At 50.7% G+C, this 20,368-nt stretch overlaps 1 non-coding gene across 1 annotated transcript; it reads left to right on the top strand.

Moving 5' to 3' along the window:
* Window positions 1-12,608: 12,608 nt before the first annotated feature.
* TRNAS-GCU lies at window positions 12,609-12,690 on the top strand. Its single transcript has one exon. It is a non-coding gene; the product is annotated as a tRNA-Ser (tRNA).
* The last annotated feature ends 7,678 nt before the right edge of the window (window positions 12,691-20,368 follow it).

Raw genomic sequence — 20,368 nt, 5'->3', positions numbered from 1 at the left:
TGAGAGCAGATGCTTTCCCCATTGTAGCTGAAGCACATCAGTGATTCCAATAGCAGGGGCTGGTTCTCTCTGGGGCACAGAGATTTTTTGGGGAGTTGGTGGCTCCTTTCTTTCCTCACCCTGGAGTAAACTCAGCTTCTTATTCCATGGTACATGTTTTATGGAATAACAACAGCAGCTTGAAGAAAGAGCAGAGTGAATATCTCACTCTCAGGGCTGAAGGTGGCCACATCCCCTCTGCCTGACAGTTGCCATTGCAGGAGAGAAGGTTTCAATGGAGTTGAATGCCCTGGCTCAGGGTACGTCTACACTACGGGATTATTCCGATTTTACATAAACCGGTTTAGCAAAACAGATTGTATAATATCGAGTGCGCGCGGCCACACTAAACACATTAAATCTGTGGTGTGCGTCCACGGTCCGAGGCTAGCGTCGATTTCTGGAGTGTTGCACTGTGGGTAGCTATTCCGTAGCTATCCCATAGTTCCCGCAGCCTCCCCCGCCCCTTGGAATTTCCGGGTTGAGATCCCAGTGCCTGATGGGGCAAAAATCATTGTCGCGGGTGGTTCTGGGTAAATGTCGTCAGTCACTCCTTCCTCTGGGAAAGCAACGGCAGACAAGCATTTTGCGGCTTTTTTCCCTGGATTGCCCTGGCAGATGCCATAGCATGGCAATCATGGAGCCTGTTTTGCCTTTTGTCACTGTCACCGTATGTGTACTAGATGCTGCTCACAGAGATGATTCAGCAGCGCTACACAGCAGCATTCATTTGCTTTTGCATGACAGCAGAGATGGTTACCAGCCATACTGTACCATCTACCATACCATAAATTGGTAATAAGATGATCATGGTTACCAGTCCTTTTGCACTGCACCATTTGCTGCTGTCATAAGTGCCCCTGGCTGAGATCAGCCAGGGGCGCAAAAGCCAAAATTGGGAATGACTCCCTGAGTCAATCCCTCCTTTTTGGTATCTAAAAATAGAATCAGTCCTGCCTAGAATATGGGTAAAGTGTACTAGAGAACCAGTGTATCATACAACCAGAGAGCACAGCTACTCTGTGTCAGATCACGCAGAAATGATGAGCTGTATGCTATTCACAGGGGGTGCTCCTCCAACAACCCCACCTATTGATTCCATTCTCCCCCAGCCTTCCTGGGCTACCGTAGCAATGTCCCCCCACTTGTGTGATGAAGTAATAAAGAATGCAGGACTTGTTAGTGAGAAATGAGTGGAAGTCAGCCTCCAGCTGCTATGATAGCCCAGACAGGACATTAAGCAGTGTGGGGGAGAGGAGCCCAGCATCCCGCTGCTAGTCCAGGGACAATTGAATCTTTTCTTTACACATGAAGGGCGGGGGCTGATGGAGCTCAGCCCCCTGTTGCTATGACAAAGACGGTTACCAGCCATACTGCACCATCTACCAGTAAAAATTAGGGGCAGGCGCCCTTGATAGACCTCACGGATGCTAGTCACCATGGTTACCAGCCCTTTTGCACGGCACCATAAGGCTGATGATGACGATGGATATCAGCCATATTGCACCATCAGCCACCCATGGCGGGCGGGGGGGGAGTGAGGATGTTGGTGTTGATGGCTGCAGCATCGCGTCTATCTGCAGCATTCAGTAAAGATAGGGTGACATGTAAAAGAGTCAAGAGAGGATTGTTTTCCCTTTCACTTCTGGGGGTGGGTGGGGGGGGTGCATAAATTGCTGAGCTATGCCCTGACCCACCACGGACACTGTGTTTGATCCTAGAAGCATTTGGAGCTCAGCCAAGAATGCAAATGCTTTACGGAGACTGCAGGAACTGTGGGATAGCTTGAGTCCTCCAGTCTATGAGCGTCCATTTGATTCTTTGGCTTTCCGTTACGCTTGTCACGCAGCAGTGCGCTGAGTCCCTGCTATGGCATCTGTTTGGAGATTTTTTAAAAATGATTTTGAATTTTGTCTTCTGTAACGGAGCGCTGATAGAACAGATTTGCCTGCCCTTACAGCAATCATATCCGCATGGTCCATGCTGGAGCTCTTTCTTTATTTTGATTTTTAACTGCATCGCCACATGTGCTGATCGGAGCTCCACGCTGGGCAAACAGGAAATATTCAAAAGTTCGCGGGGCTTTTCCTGTCTACCTGGCCACTGCATCCGAGTTCAGATTGCTGTCCAGAGCGGTCAGTGGTGCACTGTGGGATACCACCCGGAGGCCAATACCGTCGATCTGCGGCCACACTAACCCCTAATCCGATATGGTAATGCCGATACTAGCGCTACTCCTCTCATTAGGGAGGAGTACAGAAACCGGTTTAAAGAGCCCTTTATATCGATATAAAGGGCCTCTTAGTGTGGACGGGTGTGGCGTTAAATCGGTTTTACGCTCCTAAAACCGGTTTAAACGCGTAGTGTAGACCAGGCCTCAGACTAGAGACACAGAAAGGTTTTGCACAGCAAAAGGAAATTGTGTCTGTATGTCAAACTGAGGAGGGACATGAAATGCCCACAGGGTGGCGCAATGCCCTAAGCTAAGGCAGGAGGGTGAAGGAATGGGGCTGAGGAATGACTGAAATGGACTCACCTGGGATTGAAATGACATTTGTTTGCGTCGGGCAGTGAGAAATGTGACGTTAATTCAGATGCAGGGTTGAGGCTTGTTTAGCTCCTTGTAGAACTTGAACTTGATTTCCCAGAAGGGAGAAAGGGAAAGTCTGGGGCGGCCTTTAGTCCCTGGCTGGAGCAGTGTATGAAAAAGGCTCCAGAGACGCAGCTGGTAATTACAGGCCACTAAGGCTAACGTCAGTACCAGGCACATTGGGTGGAATTGTAGAGCCCAATGATTAGACCCATCGGTGAACGGAATTTGCTGGGTGTAGCGGGTGGTTACCTGCTCCTGCCCTGCGGGGCTTGAAGCAGCCCAGGAGAGGGCTGGGGCTGGGGCAAGGACCCTGGGTTGATTGGGGGAAGCAGGCTCAGCTGTGGCCATGCCCCAGTCAGGCCCAACTGGCCCCTATAAGAGGCTGTGAGCCAGGAGCCCAGTCAGTCTCCCTCTGCTTGTAGTGAGAGAAGGGCCTGGCTGCAGGGACCCAAGCAAGACACCTAGATTGGGAGCAGGGCTGGGGAAGGGCCAGAGGAGCTGGGAGCTCTGGCCTGGAAAGCCCCAGGCTGCAGGCCTGACTATAGGCTGAATAAGTGCAGGGCTGCAATGGGGCAGCCCAGGGGGAAGCAGAGGCGGCAGGTCCAAACCCCTTTGCCTGTGATGAGTGGCTCATACTGCAGTCTGCCCCAGTGAATGGGGGCTGGATGGAGACTGGGCAGTAGCCAAGACTGAGGTGAAGTGGGGATAGTGGGTGGGGGTTCCCCTGGGAGGGGGAGACCCAGAACTGTGGGGGTACTGCCAGGGAGCAGCACCCAGTAAAAGGGGCACTGGGGTCCTGGGAGGGACAGGGGGCCAGCTGCAGTAAGGCGGATCACTGGCCTACAGAGGGTGCTCTGAGGGCTGGAGAGCTAATTCCCAAGGCGACCAGCAGGAGGCGCCGCTGGGTGAGTCTGCCCCCGCTTACATTGGGGAAGAATGAACATGGTTTTTGTAAAGGAAAATCATGCCTCACAAATCTACTATAATTCTTTGAGGGAGTTGTGACGTTATTGATATAAATTGGGACCATATAGAACATGGGTTGCAACCAAGGTCCTGTAGTGGCACCAAATCTTAGGTAAAGGGGGTCATATAAGGTGTCTAAGACCAGGTTATGGGTTGCTGGTTATGATTATGCTGTCTGTGTGCATGTATCATTTTTAGTTGAAGTTATGTATATTGGCTCTATACTGTCTGTATTTCAAGTTGGTGATGTGCTTCTGGGTGATATCCCAGACAAGCTGGTGTTAGATCTGCTTAGCCTGCTTGATGGCCCATTAAGGACCATCAGCTACACAATTGACCCATGGAGAGAAGGCAGACACGCCTTGTGACTCAGCAAGGTATGCAGAGACTTGTCCATATGACTGTAGACTCCATTTTGCTGTGATTTTCCACAGTAAGAACAAAGAGGTTCTTACACCTGGAAAAGCCTATATAAGGCTGATGCATCATCTCCATCTTGTCTTCAATCCTGCTTCTTACCTCTGGAGGGACTTTGCTACAAACTGAAGCTCTACACAAGGGACTGAGGACCCATCCCAGCGGGGGATGTTCCAGAGACTTGATTTGAACCTGCAGTTTACTCCATCACTGCTGCAAGCCTGAACTAAGAACTTTGCCATTACTGTATGTAATTGATTCCATTTAACCAATTCTACCTCTCATCTCTACCTTTTTCCCTTTGTAAATAAACCTTTATATTTTAGATTCTAAAGGATTGGTATCAGCGTGATTTGTGGATAAGATCTGATGTGTATATTGACCTGGGTCTGGGACTTGGTCCTTTGGGATCGAGAGAACCTTTTTCTTTTATTGGGGTGTTGGTTTTCATAACCATTCATCCCCAGGACGAGTGCACTGGTGGTGATACTGGGAGACTGGAGTGTCTAAGGAAATTGCTTGTGTGACTTGTGGTTAGCCAGTGGGGTGAGACCAGAGTCCTCTTTGTCTGGCTGGTTTGGTTTGCCTTAGAGGTGGAAAAACCCCAGCCTAGGGCTGTGACTGCCCTGTTTGAGCAATTGGTCCTGATTTGGCACTCTCAGTTGGGTCCCGCCAGAACAGCCCTGTCACAGGAGTCAACAAGCATGTGGCTAAAGGTGATCCCGTAGATATAGTATACTTAGATTTTCAGAAAACCTTTGACAAGGTCTCTCCCCAAAGGCTCTGAAGCAAAATGGGATAAGATGGAAGGTCCTCTCTGGGTTAGGTAACTGGTTCAAAGGCAAGAAAGAAAGGGTCTGATTTTCAGAATGGAGAGAGGTAAATAGTGGTTTCCCCCTGGGTCTGTGCTGGGACCAGCACTGTTCAACATACTCCTGAGTGATCTGGAAAAAGGGGTAAACAGTGAGGTGGCAACATTTGCAGATGATACAAACCAACTCAAGTTAGTTATGTCCAAAAGAGAGGGCAAAGTGTGACAAAGGGATCTCACCAAACTGAGTGACTGGGCAGCAAAAAGGCAAATGCAATTCAATGTGGATCAATGCAAAGTAATGCACATGGGAAAACATGATCCCAATTCTACATCTAAACTGATGAGGTCTAAATTAGCTCTTACAACTTAAGAAAGAGATCTTGGCGTCACTGTGGATACTTCTCTGAAAACATCTACTCAATGTGCATCGGCAGTCAAAAAAGCGAACAAAATGTTGGGAAGTCCTTAGGAAAGGGATGGCTAACAAGACAGAACTATAATATTGCCTGTCATTAAATCTGTGGTAGGCCCACATCTTGAATACTGGAGCTGGTCCCCCATCTCAAAAAGATATATTGGAATTGGGAAAGGTACAGAAAAGGGCAACCAAAATGATTGGGGTATGGAACAGCTTCCATGTGAGGTGAGATTAATAAGACTGAGAGGAGTTTTCGGCTTGGAAAAGAGATGTCTAAGTGGGGGCTAGGATAGAGGTCTATAAAATGATGACGGATTTGGAGAAAGTAAATAATGAAGTATGAGAGGGGTAGCCATGTTAGTCTGGATCTGTAAGTAAGTGCTATTTACTTCTCATAACACAAGAACTGGGGTCACCCGATGAAATGAATAGGCAGCAGGTTTAAAACAAACCAAAGGAAGTATTTCTTCACCCAACACACAGTCAACCTGGGGAAACTTTGCCAGAGGATGTTGTGAGGGCCAAGACTATAACAGGGTCCACCAAAGAACTAGATAAGTTGATGGAGGATGGGTCCATCATTGGCTATTAGCCAGGATGGGCAGGGATAGAAAACCATGCTCTTGAAGTGTCCCCAGCCTCTGTTTGCCGGAAGCTGGGAATGGGCGACAGGGGATGGATTGCTTGATGATTCCCTGTTCTGTCAATTCCCTCGCGGGCACCTGGCATTGGCCACTGTGGGAGGATAGGATTCTGGGCTGGCTGGACCATTGGTCTGATCCAGTATGGCTGTTCTTATGACCAATAGAGGGCAGTCCCCACCAGCAATATTTATATTTGGTGCGCTGAAAGGGTTAACTTTCCAAAGCTGACCCAAAGGTTTAGTAAAAGTGTTTTGGAGAAAAACACTAAACAGAACAATGCGAATGAAAACTGGGAGCTATTGTTTAAGGAGCTTGTTAGATGGGGCATAAGCCACGTTGCATAATTAGCTGAGCTTGCAATGGCCTTCCACTCAACTCGCTGACATTTCTCTGTCTGCAAATGTGGTACCCGTTTTAAAACCTAGATCCAATCAATTACAACATGTCCGGGAAGATTCTAGGCATCAATGATCTGATCATTGGATTGATAGCGGTAAAGAAGAGCTTCCCATAAGGCTCCCTCCCTCCCTCTTCCCAAGAGCCACCATCATCCTCTCTCCCCTTTCTGCTCCCACATCCTCTGCAAACTTTCGAAGACAGATGCCTCGTGATGGCCTTTGCTCATGGGGATGTTGCCTCTTGGTCAGGGTTTCGGCCCTTTTGGGGGGAAGGATGCAGCAGATGGCATGTGGTGGGGGGGAGCCCAGGGCCTCCCATGGGCTCTGACCCAGGCCCCTCTGAGGGCAACACTTCTTACCACCCCGCTATTGTCCTAAGTTCACAGTTTATCACAGGAAGCTCTGAAGGGTGTCAGCTCACTGCTCGGTACCTCTTCTCAGCCGGGTGTGGCATGGCAGCTCTCTCCTTGGGGTGGCAGCTGCCTCTGTTATGCTGACGGATCCAGGTTGGTGATGAGGTGGTGGGCGGGATTGAACCGGGGACCTCTGGAGGATAGTGTGTGGGCCTCTACAGCATGAACTAAAAGCCACCTGGCTGTTAGAGAAGGCTGTATAGAAGACATGTTTTATTGCTCCCTCTAAGTGATCTCGGTGCCACTAGCTGGGACGCGCCACCACACCCTGGAGGTGTGTGGGTTACGTACTTCCCCTAGCTGAGGAAGCGCATCCTGAGCTTCGGAGAGTTCCCAGCTGTAACCCCGGACGACCCCTGTAACGATGCGACCACTGGCAGGACACTGCTGAGAGTATCAATTCAGGACAAATTGCTTGGAGCAGGGCAGTCACAGCCCGAGGCTGGGTGCCCTTTACTATTAAAGCACGTCACAGCAGCCATGCAGAGAGGACTTTGGTTTTACCCCACTGGCCAATCGGACGTCATACAAGCAATTCCCTCAGCTATTCCAGTTCCCTTCTATCACCACCAGCACCGCTCCTTATGGGGATGAATGGTTATGAAAACCAATACCCCAATAAAAGAGAAAAGATTCTCTCAAAGGACCCCAAAGGACCAAGCCCCAGATGCAGGTCAATAGACGAGTCAGGTCTTACCCACAAATCACGCTTTTGCAAATCCTTTAGCATTGTTATGGAAAAATTGATCCATGTGTTGTGTTTTCAATCAGATCAGCCTGAGGCCTTTTCTTGATTAGAAGCACGCAGGGGAGAACTGTTATGGAAACGGCCTCCCCGAAGCTGGTTACAGACAGCCTTATAAAGCTTAAAACCACAATCATAATATGCAAGTTACACACATAATTTCCTTATTATTTTGCTAAAAAAATATTGCACAGTTAATGCTGATTGGAGCAGGAGTAAATTTCTTCCATATTAGGCTTTTCCTGTTCTTACTTATCTGTTCTATGCGGTTACGTGTTGACAGTAGGGGATGTTACAAAATTGTTTTTCAGTCGGGGACTGTTAGGACTTTCCACTGTCTCCTCCGTGCCCCCGTGCTTGGCTTGTCTGGCCGGCCCTGGCAGCTTGACATGAGGCCTGGGCCTACAAGGCCTTGGATAACACTGGATTTTCCCTTACAACATCTAAAATATAAAGGTTTATTCATAAAAAGAAAGAAATATAGGTGAGAGTTAAAATTTTTAAAGGAATTAATTACACACAGTAATGGCAAAGTTCTTGGTTCAGGCTTGTAGCAGTGATGGACTAAACTGCAGGTTCAAATCAAGTCTCTGGAGTCAATCCACAGCTGGGATGGGTCATTCAGTCCTTCGTCTAGAGCTTCAGTTTGTAGCAAAGTCCCTCCAGAGACATGAAGCAGGACTGAAAATAAGATGGAGACGAGGCATCAGCCTTTTATTGTCTCTTGCCATGTGGTCTTTGCTTTCTTTGTCCCAAGGACACTCTATCCAGCAGGTGGCACAGAAAAACCTTAGAGTTCTGTCCATAGGCAGATCCCTGCAGACCTTGCTGAGTCACAAGACGTAACTGCCTTCTCTCAATGGGTCGATTGTGTAGCTGATGGTCCTTAATGGGCCATTAAGCAGGCAAGGTAGAACTGACACCAGCTTATCTGGGGTGTTCCCCAGAAGCAGAGCACAAGTTTGAAGTACGGGCAGCATAGAGCCAATATTCATAACGTCAACTACAAAAATGATACACATCTAGAGATAGCATCATTATAATCAGCCAATCAGAACCTCTCCATAGACCTCTTACACGACAACCTTTCTACAATATTGGCTGCAAATATAGAACAGTGGCCGCAACGGTGATTTATACAGTTACAGATTATGTCAATAACGTCACAGGAGGTGACATGGCATCAGTGAGACTGATACTGGAATACTGCCTCCAATTTTGGTGTCTTCATTTGAAAAAGATGTGAAATTGGAGCTGGGGCAGAAAGAGCCACCAAAGGTTCTGAGGGCTGGAGAAAAATGCCTTCTAGTGAGCTATTGAAAGAGCTCAACCTGTTTAGCTTATCAAAAGAAGATTGAAAGGTGACTTCATTGAAGTGTTGAAGTGCCTTAATGGAGAGAAAAGATTGGGTATTAAAGGGCTCTTTAATCTAGCAGAGAAAGGAATAACAAGACCCAATGGCTGGAAGATGAAAAGAGACAAATTTGTATTACAACTAAGGCACAAATATTCAACAGCGAGGATGATTCATCACAGGAATAAGCTACCAAGGAAAGTGATGGATTCTTCATCTCTTGATGTCATTTCATGAAGACTAGATGCCTTTCTGGAATGTGTTTGCCCCAAAAGTAGCTCTTGTGTCATACAGGAGGCCTGTGATATGCAGGAGGTCAGATTAGATGCTCTAATGGTCTCTTCTGGCCATAAAGTCGACTAATTTCTAAAAAGCTGAGTGTAGCTTTGAGAGCAGCGTCTGATATTTCCCTGTCTAGCCGGCTTGCTGCCTAGAATGAACGCTCCTGGAGTGGGGTGATCCACAGGGAGTAGCTCAAACCTGCAAAATGCCTGGCCAGGGGCAGGACATTGGCACAGCAAGGGAGGGGTGTGGCAGTGACATCACAAAGGCCTTTTGCAGGACCTCAGACTATTGGTCCAAGGTGGTGGGGAGGTGGTGACCTCACAGAGAGATGCTGACATCAGCCAGGCAGGACAGGGGCGAGGGGCCAGGGAAACCTCAGAGACCCCTGTGGCTTTGCTTCAGCAAGTCTCCTTCTCCAGGTCTCTCTTTGAGGACTGAGGGAGTATTCGGGTTCACGGACGTGAGCACCAGGAGGAACCTCTTTCGAGTTTTCTCCTTCCCTTTTAGTGATTTTACTAGAAAACAGCCGTCCCTGTTTAGAAGGTAAGAGCCTCCTGGAGGTTTGAAGACTGTTCAGTCTGATTCATCTGTTGCAGGGGAGTGCTCTGCAGTTCCCACTGTGGGAGGTCCACCCAAAAATGTGGGGCTGAAATAGTGCTCGGGCAGTGATCCCCACCAGTGACCTGGGCCATCCTTTGGGCTCTCTGGTGAGAACCCTCAGCCTCCCGTCCTCAGTCTCTACCCTGATTGGCTGAGCAGGGGGTTATTGACAGGGAGGAGACTCAGATACTTGTTGGTCTCTTTTAAGACCAAGTAAATAAGTCAGAACCAGTTCTATGTTTGATGAATTTTGCTGTTCTCTGCATTAATGGTCTCTGAGCAGTTCATGATTCTCTCTAACATTGCAGTTCTCCTCAAATACTTGGTGAATAATTCCTGTGCACTGTTGTTGGTCTGGAGCTCATCACAGAGCTCTTTATTCAGGTCATTCAATGTCTGAAATTCAAGATCTGATGGTTAGTTTGTAAAAGCAGCAAACAGTCCTGTGGCACCTTATAGACTAGCAGACGTTTTGGAGCATGAGCTTTCGTGGGTGAATACCCACTTCGTCGGATGCATGTAGTGGAAATTTCCAGGGGCAGGTATATTGAAAATCAGGGCTCTTGGGTCCTATTCCCAACTCTGCCACTGACTGGCTGTGTGACCTGAGACAAGTCAATTCTCCTTTCTCAGCCTGAGCTTCTCCCTCTTTCGAGTAGGGATAATAATGATCCGCTCCTGCCTACCTCACGGTGGGTGGAGGCAGGGTCAGCTCTAGGTTTTTTGCCGCCCCATCCCAGCCCTGGGCTCCCCCTCATAACCCTTGCTGCCCGAGCCCTGGGCTCTGCCCCCCCCCCCCACCCCCCTGCCGCCCCAGCCCTGGGCTCTCCTCCACACACACCCCATGCTGCCCCAGCTCTGGGCTCCCCCTTCCCCACCAGTGCTCCCCCACCCACACACCCTCTGCTGCCCCAGCCCTGGGCTCCCCCCCCACCTGCACCCTCCTTCCGCCCCAGCCCTGGGTCACTGGTAACTTGCTCCCAGGGCGGGTCATTCAGCAGGAATTTTGGATGTGCACAGAACACAGACAGGACTGGTTCCCGCATGGTTACAGAACTGCAGGAAAGTGGAACAATTTTCAGCTTGTGTGATTGGAGGAGATCTGGATGCATATTATAAGACTGTCCTCCATAAATGAGGAAAAGTTGAGGTGCCTTTATTATTCTTTATTTCTATGGGGAATTTGCCAGTGCAATATCACTGTCTTCCTTTTAAACAAACAAAACTAGAAAAAAAATGGCAATGGCTGTTGAAAATAGCAATTCCAGTCCTAAAAACCACTGGGAAGCATTTCTTGCTCAATTTTATCTAGTAGGATGCCCCTGGAACAATGGGAGAGAGAAACCTGCATCACTGAAAGTGCAGCCATGGAGACACCACACAGCAGCCTTGCCTAGCAGGGGCAGGGGGGCGAGAAGGGACGTCATCCGAGCTCCCTGCATCCAGGTCACTTTCCTCAGCCGGGCTGCGTCAGGGGAGGGCAGAGAGCAGCAGCTTCTGATGCTCCCCTCACAGCCCAGCCCCGGTGGGGAAAGTGACCAGGACGCAGGGAGCACATAGTGCTGCTCCTCGCTCCCCCCACCCTCTGTAGGGCCACGGAGGAGCATTGGGGCAGGGGAGAGCAGTGAGCACCTTTGCACGGCCACACGGTGCCCTTTGACCCCCTGGAGCCCTGGGCGGCTGCCGGGGGCCCCACCCCTAAGGCCGGCCGAGCTCCCCAGCACGAAGAGCAGAGACACAGGGAGACTGGCCACCCACTGAGCAGAGGTAGCCTGGGCGGCTCGTAATGGAGGCTCGGGGGGGCTCAGCCTCCCCAAACCTTGCATCGCCAAGGGGGCAGTGGGGCCCATGACTAGGGGCCCTGGCCAAATTGGGCCCCCCCTGGAAAAGTCTCCCCCACGGTGGCCCCAGGGCTGGAGGAGCTCCCACTCCCTGCTACGGCCCGGGGGCTGCAGCAGGGGCACAGAGCTTCTCTGGTCTCGGGGCCGCAGCGGGGCCGGGGTAAAGGAGTGACCGTGTGGGGCCAGTGGGGGAAGGGGTGGAACAGAGGTGACAGTGGGTGGGGCCGTGGGTGGAAGGTGTGGAAGGGGGCGGAGCCACACACAGAAGTGGGGGGGGCAGGGTTCCGGTGCTGGGGCCCCCGCACTTGTTCTCCCTTTCCCTGGGCTTTGGCATCACTAGCCCCTGCTGAGCGAGTAGGGGTCAGTGGTCCCCAAAATGTGGGGCGTGACTCCTAGGGGGACACAGAGGAAGATTGATGGGGGCACCTCAGGGCCTGAGCCAGCCCCCATGGAGGGCAGGGAGGGAGCCCCACTCAGCCCCACTCTGTCCCAGCTTTTCCCCAACCCCACCCTCAGCCTGGGCCCCTGGCTCCCAGCCCGGCCTCGACCCCCTGACCCCTGTCCACACCCCTCTCCCCAGCAAGCACCGGCCCCACTCCCAGCCCCGGTTCTCGACCGCAGCTTCTGAGGGGCCACAGCCATGGATACGAGGGCGCAGTGTGAAATGTTTGGGGACCACTGGGTTAGGGTGACGTCCTCAATCACTTCTCTGCCGTCCAATGAAAGCGATTCCTCACCCACCCACCCCTCCGTCAGGACGGCCTAGGTACGTTCTGCTGCCCTTCACTCGTACAGGGAGGAGAATAACATTTCATTCCACTCAATGCTAAAGTGATTTGCAACCCACCACCATCCCAAACTGGTCATTTTGGGGAAGCGGCCCCCTCATGCTGCATAGCTAGGCAGAGTAGGGGTGTCTATGCAAACACGGCCTGTTCCTGAAGTCTTCCCCCAGCTCATCGCTAGATGTGAGGGGGGAGCTCATTCAGCTCCTGCTTACGCTTAGTATTGGGAAACTCCTTAGTGTCCCTATCTCTGCTGGCCTTAGATTTCTTGTCCTGTCTTTTTTTTTTACAGCTCAGATGAGGTGGCCGAGTGGTTAAGGTGATGGACTGCTAATCCATTGTGCTCTGCACGTATGGGTTTGAATCCCATCCTCATCGGAGGCATTTAGTCTTCACTCTCCTTTACAGACAACCATCTCCCCTTTGGTACAATGAGATCAAACAATGTTGCCTCTTGCAAACAAAAACCTTCTCAGAAACTCCGACACCCCCCATTGCTTTAAATAAAATGTCTAAATCCCAGATTTCTAAAAAATGTCTCTAGTTCTGTATTTTGTAGTTTTTATCTCAAAAGGTAATGTTACCTCAAGCTGAATAAGGCAGCGCTTCAAAAGGAAAACGTTAGCAATGGCAGGGGAGAAATAGGAAAGGAAAAAGCCCCTTTTCTCAGAAGATACAAACTCGACTCCCTCCTGTCTCTGTCACCAGTGGATTTAGCCTCCCTCCTTGTGAGCTGTAAATACAATAAAGAGGAGACAAGGGGGTTTGGCACAAACAAAGGGAAATGTAGTCAGGGTAAAGGTACAGAAACCTGGGGGAAGAGGGGAAAATGCAAACGTAATGAATGCAATGAAACAGCGACTGGCTTTGGGAGCTTAACGCTCAGGCCCATAAACCCTCCCTTGGAAACTGGAAAACATTAAATGATGCCCCAGCACAGAAACCTTTCCCCCCTGTGCAGGTGCAGCGGGTCCCACGGGCCGGCGCGAGGCCCAGGACCTTCCACTCTCTGGCTGGTTTAGAGCCGTTGAGGAGGAGCCCTGGGGCGTCCAGACGACGGGTGGGTTTCCTCGCTGGCAGGCCCTGTGGGAGGCTGGACACCAGGAATGCAGGACGGCAGGAATGGTGGTGACAGGCCTCCTGTTCCTCAGTCTCACGGCGGGACCGAGGGGGTTCGCCACTCTCCGGCTCGGGAGCACTGGGAAGACCCGACCGTGGACGGGTGACTCAGAGATTCCCTCCTTCCTCATCACTGCAGAACTGTTACCCTTTGTCTGAGCCAGGCAGAGTTTATCTTCATCACATTCTATCCATCCACTTCTCAAAGTGTCATGTGATGAAGCATTCTCCGTTGTCTGTGCTTGGAGATGATGCTTTGACTTCTTTAATCCTATACCAGAGTCGCTATGAGTGGAGATGAAAGTGTCAAAGACCTGGAAGGGGAATTCAAATGGATCCCAAACACAGTGTGATCATTGGGAGTTTAAATCCCAGGTTCCATCTATTGGCAAAGCCACTTCTAACAAGGTAGCTGTTTTGTCCTCCATTATGGCACAAGTTTGAAATACGGGCAGCATAGAGCCAATATTCATAACATCAACTACAAAAATGAAACATATCTAGAGATGGCATCATTATAATCAGCCAATCAGAACCTCTCCATAGACCCCTTACACGACAATCTTTCTACAATATTGGCTGCAAATATAGAATAGCGGTTGCAATGGTGATCTATACAGTTACAGATTATGTCAGTAACGTCACAGGAGGTGGCACAGTATCAGTGAGACAGATACTGGACTCCAGTTTTGGTGTCCTCATTTGAAAAAGATGTTGTGAAATTGGAGCTAGGGCAGCAAAGAGCCACCAAATGTTCTGAGGGCTGGAGAAAAATGCCTTCTAGTGAGCTACTGAAAGAGCTCAACCTGTTTAGCTGATCAAAAGAAGATTGAAAGGTGACTTCATTGAAGTGTTGAAGTGCCTTAATGGAGAGAAAAGATTGGGTATTAAAGGGCTCTCGAATCGAGCAGAGAAAGGCATAACAAGACCTAATGGCTGGAAGGTGAAAAGAGACAAATTCATATTACAACTAAGGCACAAATATTCAACAGCGAGGATGATTCACCACAGGAACAAGCTACCAAGGAAAGTGGCGGTTTCTCCATCTCCTGATGTCATTTCATGAAGACAAGATGCCTTTCTGGAATGTGTTTGCCCCAAAAGTAGCTATTGTGTCATACAGGAGGCCTGTGATATGCAGGGGGTCAGATTAGATGCTCTAATGGTCTCTTCTGGCCATAAAGTCAACTAATTTCTGAAAAACTGAGTGTAGCATTGGGAGCAGCGTCTGATGTTTCCCTGTCTAGCCGGCTTGCTGCCTAGAACGAACGCTCCTTGAGTGGGGTGATCCACAGGGAGCAGCTCAAACCTCCAAAGTGCCTGGCCAGGGGCAGGACATTGGCACAGCAAGGGAGGGGTGTGGCAGTGACATCACAAAGGCCTTTTGCAGGACCTCAGACTATTGGTCCAAGGTGGTGGGGAGGTGGTGACCTCACAGAGAGATGCTGACATCAGCCAGGCAGGACAGGGGCGAGGGGCCAGGGAAACCTCAGAGACCCCTGTGGCTTTGCTTCAGCAAGTCTCCTTCTCCAGGTCTCTCTTTGAGGACTGAGAGAGTATTCGGGTTCACGGACGTGAGCGCCAGGAGGAACCTCTTTCGAGTTTTCTCCTTCCCTTGTAGTGATTTTACTAGAAAACAGCCATCCCTGTTTAGAAGGTAAGAGCCTCCTGGAGGTTTGAAACCTGTTCAGTCTGATCCATCTGGTGACAGTTGAATTCTAGGCATGGAAAACACGAGCTTAAGGAAGCAGAATTTTATTCCGCACATGGGATTTTGTCCAGTGGTGAGCTTTAGCAGGTTCGCACTGGTTCGCAATTTAGCAGCCCTTTTAGAACCGGTTGTTCCAGGACAACCAGTTCTATAAGGGCTTTATTTAACAAAAGCTCTGGCCCAAGCTCACTTCCCGCTCCTCTCCTCTGATTCTTCCCCTGAATCAGATGTTCGCGGGAAGCCTGAACAAGCAGCAGGCAGGCAGGCAGGCAGGCAGGTAAGCTGGGGCACGGGGGAGGGGAGGTGCGGCCGGGTGGCGCGGCTCGGCTCCTGCCCCAGCCCCAGGGTCGGGCCGGGCGGCACGGCGCGGCGGGGCTCGGCTCCTGCCCCGGGGTCCGGCCGGGCGGTGCGGCGCGGCGGGGCTCGGCTCCTGCCCCGGTGTCAGGGTCCCAGCCCCAGCCCAGCTGGGCCCCCATTTTCAGGCAGCAAGGTAAGGGAGCAGGGAGGGCAGGGGAGTTGGGGGGTGGATTAATGCTGGAGCAGTCAGAGGGCAGGGAACAGGGGGATTGAATGGGGGCAAGGGTCCCGGGGGGGCAGTCAGAAAGGAGCAGGGGTTGGATGGGGCGGTGGGGGGCAGTCAGGGGTAGGGATTCCAGGGACAGTCAGGGGACAGAGAGAAGGGGTGGTTGGATGGGGTAGGGGTCCCGGAGTGCCATCAGGAATGAGAGAAGGGGTTGGATGGGGTGGCAAGGGGCAGTCAGGGGACAGGGAAGGGGGGTGGATAGGGCATGGGGGGGGCTGTCAAGGAACATGGGGGGGTTGGATGGGACATGAGTCAGGGGAGGGGCATGACCCCTCATGGGGTGAGGAGGAGGGAACCGGTTGTTAATATTTTGGCAGCTCATCACTGATTTTGTCCCTTAGAATCACTGGAGACATTGGGGTTTGAGCTTTTTGTTTCACCTTTTCCTCCCTCCCCCCCTCCCTCCTTTCTCTTCGTCTCTTGCTTCTTTTGTCCTTTCTCCTGTTCCCCTCCCACTACCACCTCTGTGTGTGTGTGTGTGTGTGTGTGTGTGTGTGTGTGTGTGTGTGTGTGTGTGTGTGTGGCGGGGGAGGGCTCTGCAGCTCCCACTGTGGGAGGTCCACCCAAAAATGTGGGTCTGAAATAGTGCTCGGGCAGTGATCCCCACCAGTGACCTGGGCCATCCTTTGGGCTCTCTGGTGAGAACCCTCAGCCTCCCCTCCTCAGTCTCTACCCTGATTGGCTGAGCAGGGGGTTATTGACAGGGAGGAGACTCAGGTCCTTGTTGTTCTCTTTCAAGACCAAAAGTAGGAGTGGGCTGATAAAGTTTGCGGATGACACGAAGTTGGGAGGTATTGCCAATTCGGAGAAGGATCGGGATATCCTCCAGGGAGATTTGGATGACCTTGTAAACTGGAGTATTAGTAATAGGATGAAATTCAATAGTGAGAAGTGTAAGGTTATGCATTTAGGGATGAGTAACAGGAATTTTAGTTATAAGCTGGGGACGCACCAGTTGGAAGTAACGGAAGAGGAGAAGGACCTCGGAGTCCTGGTTGATCGCAGGATGACTATGAGTCGGCAATGTGATGTGGCCGTTAAAAAAGCTAATGCGGTCTTGGGATGCATTAGGTGAGGTATTTCTAGTAGAGATAAGGAGGTGCTAGTCCCGTTATACAAGGCGTTGGTGAGACCTCATTTGGAGTACTGTGTGCAGTTTTGGTCTCCCATGTTTAAGAAGGATGAATTCAAACTGGAACGGGTACAAAGAAATGCCACTAGAATGATCTGAGGAATGGAAAGCCTGTCGTATGAAAGGAGACTTGAGGAGCTCGGTTTGTTTTCCTTAACCAAAAGAAGGTTGAGAGGAGATATGATTGCTCTCTTTAAATATATCAGAGGGATAAATACCAGGGAGGGAGAGGAATTATTTCAGCTCAGTACTAATGTGGACACGAGAACAAATGGATATAAATTGGCAGTCGGGAAGTTTAGGCTTGAAACTAGACGAAGGTTTCTAACCATCAGGGGAGTGAAATTCTCGAACAGCCTACTGAGGGAAACAGTGGGGGCGAAGGACCTCTCTGGCTTTAAGATTAAGCTTGATAAGTTTATGGAGGGAATGGTTTGATAGGATAACGTGATTTAGTCAATAGGTCAATAACGTGCGACCACTGGTAATTAGTACCGAGGGTCAATGTTGGGATATTGAAAGTCTTTTTCCTGAGTGTCTGGCTGGAGAGTCTTGCCCGCATGCTCGGGGTTCAGCTGATCGCCATATTTGGGGTCGGGAAGGAATTTTCCTCCAGGGTAGATTGGCAGAGGCCCTGGAGGTTTTTCGCCTTCCTCCGCAGCATGGGGCAGGGGTCGCTTGCTGGAGGATTATCTGCTACTTGAAGTCTTTAAATCAGGATTTGGGGACTTCAACAGCTGAGTCAAGGGAGAGAATTTTTTCAGGAATGGGTGGGTCAACTTTTGTGGCCTGCATCTTGCAGGAGGTCAGACTAGATGATCATAATGGTCCCTTCTGATCTTAAGTTCTATGATTCTATGATTCTATGAAATAAGTCAGAACCAGTTACATGTTTGATGAATTTTGCTGCTTCTGTACATTAATGGTCTCTGAGCAGTTCATGATTCTCTCTAACATTGCAGTTCTCCTGAGATACTTGCTGAATAATTCCTGTGCACTGTTGTTGGTCTGGAGCTCATCTGAGAGCACTTTACTCAGGTCTTTCAATGTCTGAAATTCAAGATCCGATGGTGAGTTTGAAAATCAGGGCTCTTGGGTCCTATTCCCAACTCTGCCCCTGCCTGGGCGTGTGACCTCAGACAAGTCAATTCTTCTTTCTCAGCCTGAGCTTCTCCCTCTTTCAAGTAGGGATAATAATGATCCACTCCTACCTACCTCACGGTGCGTGGAGGCAGGGCCGGCTCTAGGTTTTTTGCCGTCCCAAGCAAAAAAAAATTTTGGCTGCCCCCACCCCAGCCCTGGGCTACCCCCTGCACCTCCCTGCCACCCCAGACCTGGGCTCTGCTCCCTCCACCCACACCCCCTGCCATCCCAGCCTTGGGATCTCCACTCCCAACCCACACTCCCTGCCACCCCAGCCCTGGGCTCTCCCCCCACACACACACACCCTGCACTCTCCTTCCACCCCAGCCCTGGGTCACTGGTAACTTGCTCCCAGGGTGGGTCACTCAGCAGGGATTTTGAATGTGCACAGAACACAGACAGGATTGGTTCCCATATGGTTACAAAACTGCAGTAAAGTGGAACAATTTTCAGCTTGTGTGATTGGAGGAGATCTGGATGCATATTATAAGACTGTCCTCCATAAATGAGGAAAAGTTGACGTGCCTTTATTATTCTTTTGTTCCACTCCTTCTTTCTCTGGGGAATTTGCCAATGCAATATCACTGTCTTCCTTTTAAACAAATAAAACAAAAACAAACAAAAAGGCAATGGCTGTTGAAAATTGCAATTCCTCCTAATAACCCCTGGGAAGCATTTCTTGCTCAATTTTATCCTACTTTTTCTACAGCAAATGACAGTGGATCAGCATATTTGATTTGGGAGAAATGAAGTAACAGCTGCCCAAATTGAGCTGGAGCACTCCTGAATGTTGAGGTGTTCAAATCTGGAAGGCAGGCGCTAGATTCCCTTTCTGAACATTAGCTAAATCCAGAAAGGAAAAGTCAATTCCTGCTTCCATGGCTCAGGAGTGGAAATCCACCTACGTGCCTGGTGCTGTATCTAGAGCTGCCCAGGTCCAGTAGAGCCTCCCCTCCCTCACTTTTCATTTTAAATTCTGGTGGGATCCACGTACCTCCCTTGCCAGGCTTCAGCTAGAGAGGGGCCCTGTCCATTTAGCCCCCCCCCAGTTCCTTCTTTGGGGGCTGCCAGGTGAGGTCACAGCAGCATCCCTCAGCCAGTCTGGGGGTGTCTTCTGAAGGGGATGTCTGGGGCAAAGCTTTCTAGTCCAAAACATCGGTGGCTGGAGGGGGGCACCATTTTCAGTAGTTTAATGTTTGGTGCTGCAGTGAGTGACTGCTGGGTGCAGTGATATAGTGACCCCTGGGTTTCTGAATGAGGCTTTAACTTGGGGGGCGGGGTGAGGAGGCAAGCGGCGAGTCGGTGGGTGGAGAGGAGCAAATCTCCCAGCTTCAAAATCTGGGACTGTGTCTGTTGGTCCTTTTTGCTGTGTTTCTCTGGGCTGGGGGTTGTCCCAGTGCTGCACAGAGGGGGTTCCCACAGGAAGGTGCTTGCTCCTAACCCCCGAGGCCGTCAGTGGGTTGGCTCTTCTCTAACCAGCCCACTTGCCAAGTCTGACTGGCCTTGGTCGGGCTCCCAGCCCCTCTCCAAGGATTGCAGCTGTCTGGAGGTGCTGCCTTCCTCAGTCCCACCTCATTCACTCCACAGGGCGACGGATTACCAAGTGGGGGGAAGATCTTATTCTACTTCTAGCAAAAAGACATTTTTCTATTACCTTAATTGCACTACCTTAGGGGCCCCCTATAACATATTACCAAGGTTCAATACAAAGTCATAGACAAGTTATACAAAAATGCGTAATGCAGAGATTTATCTACAACCGCATTGAGTGACTGCTGTGTGCAGTGATATAGTGGCCCCTGGGTCTGTGAATGAGGCTTTATACTTGGGGGGGTGATGGGGCAAGTGGGGAGCAGGTGGGCGAGCGGGTGGGCAAGTGGCAGGTGGGCACAGAGGGGAGCAGTGAGCCAGCAGGGGCTCTAGGGGCGGGCACGGGGGTTTCTGGCAGGGGAGGGAGGAGGTGAAAGGAGGCGAGTGGTGGGTGGGGGACTGACTAGCAGGAGATGCAGCAGGCCAGCGGGGGGCTAGGGGGTGAAGAGGGGTGTGACGGTGAGATCTGGTCACCCTACGGGGGCCGTTTCTTCTCCCTCCCCCAAACCTTCCTTTTCGGCCCACAGCTGTTTCGGAGGGGCGGCGCTGGGGAAGGAGGGTTTGTTTCTGTGGGGCGGGCGGTGCTGGGGGGGGGGGTTGTTTCCACAGGGATGGGTGGCGCTGGGGGGGGGTGTTTCAAGGGGGCTGGGTGGCACAGCGGGGGGGGCAATTTTGTATTCTTGGATTGGGTGTAAAAATAGCTAGTTACGGCTCTGGGACCCCATATTGCACTAGGTGCTGTACAATCCCTGGCCAACACTGGGACACCCAGGGGGTT

Source organism: Mauremys mutica, unplaced genomic scaffold (genome assembly GCF_020497125.1).
Source record: "Mauremys mutica isolate MM-2020 ecotype Southern unplaced genomic scaffold, ASM2049712v1 Super-Scaffold_100033, whole genome shotgun sequence".
Lineage (NCBI taxonomy): Eukaryota > Metazoa > Chordata > Testudines > Geoemydidae > Mauremys > Mauremys mutica.
The sequence above is the reverse complement of the archived record's forward strand: the minus strand, read 5'-3'. Positions and strand labels throughout refer to the sequence as shown.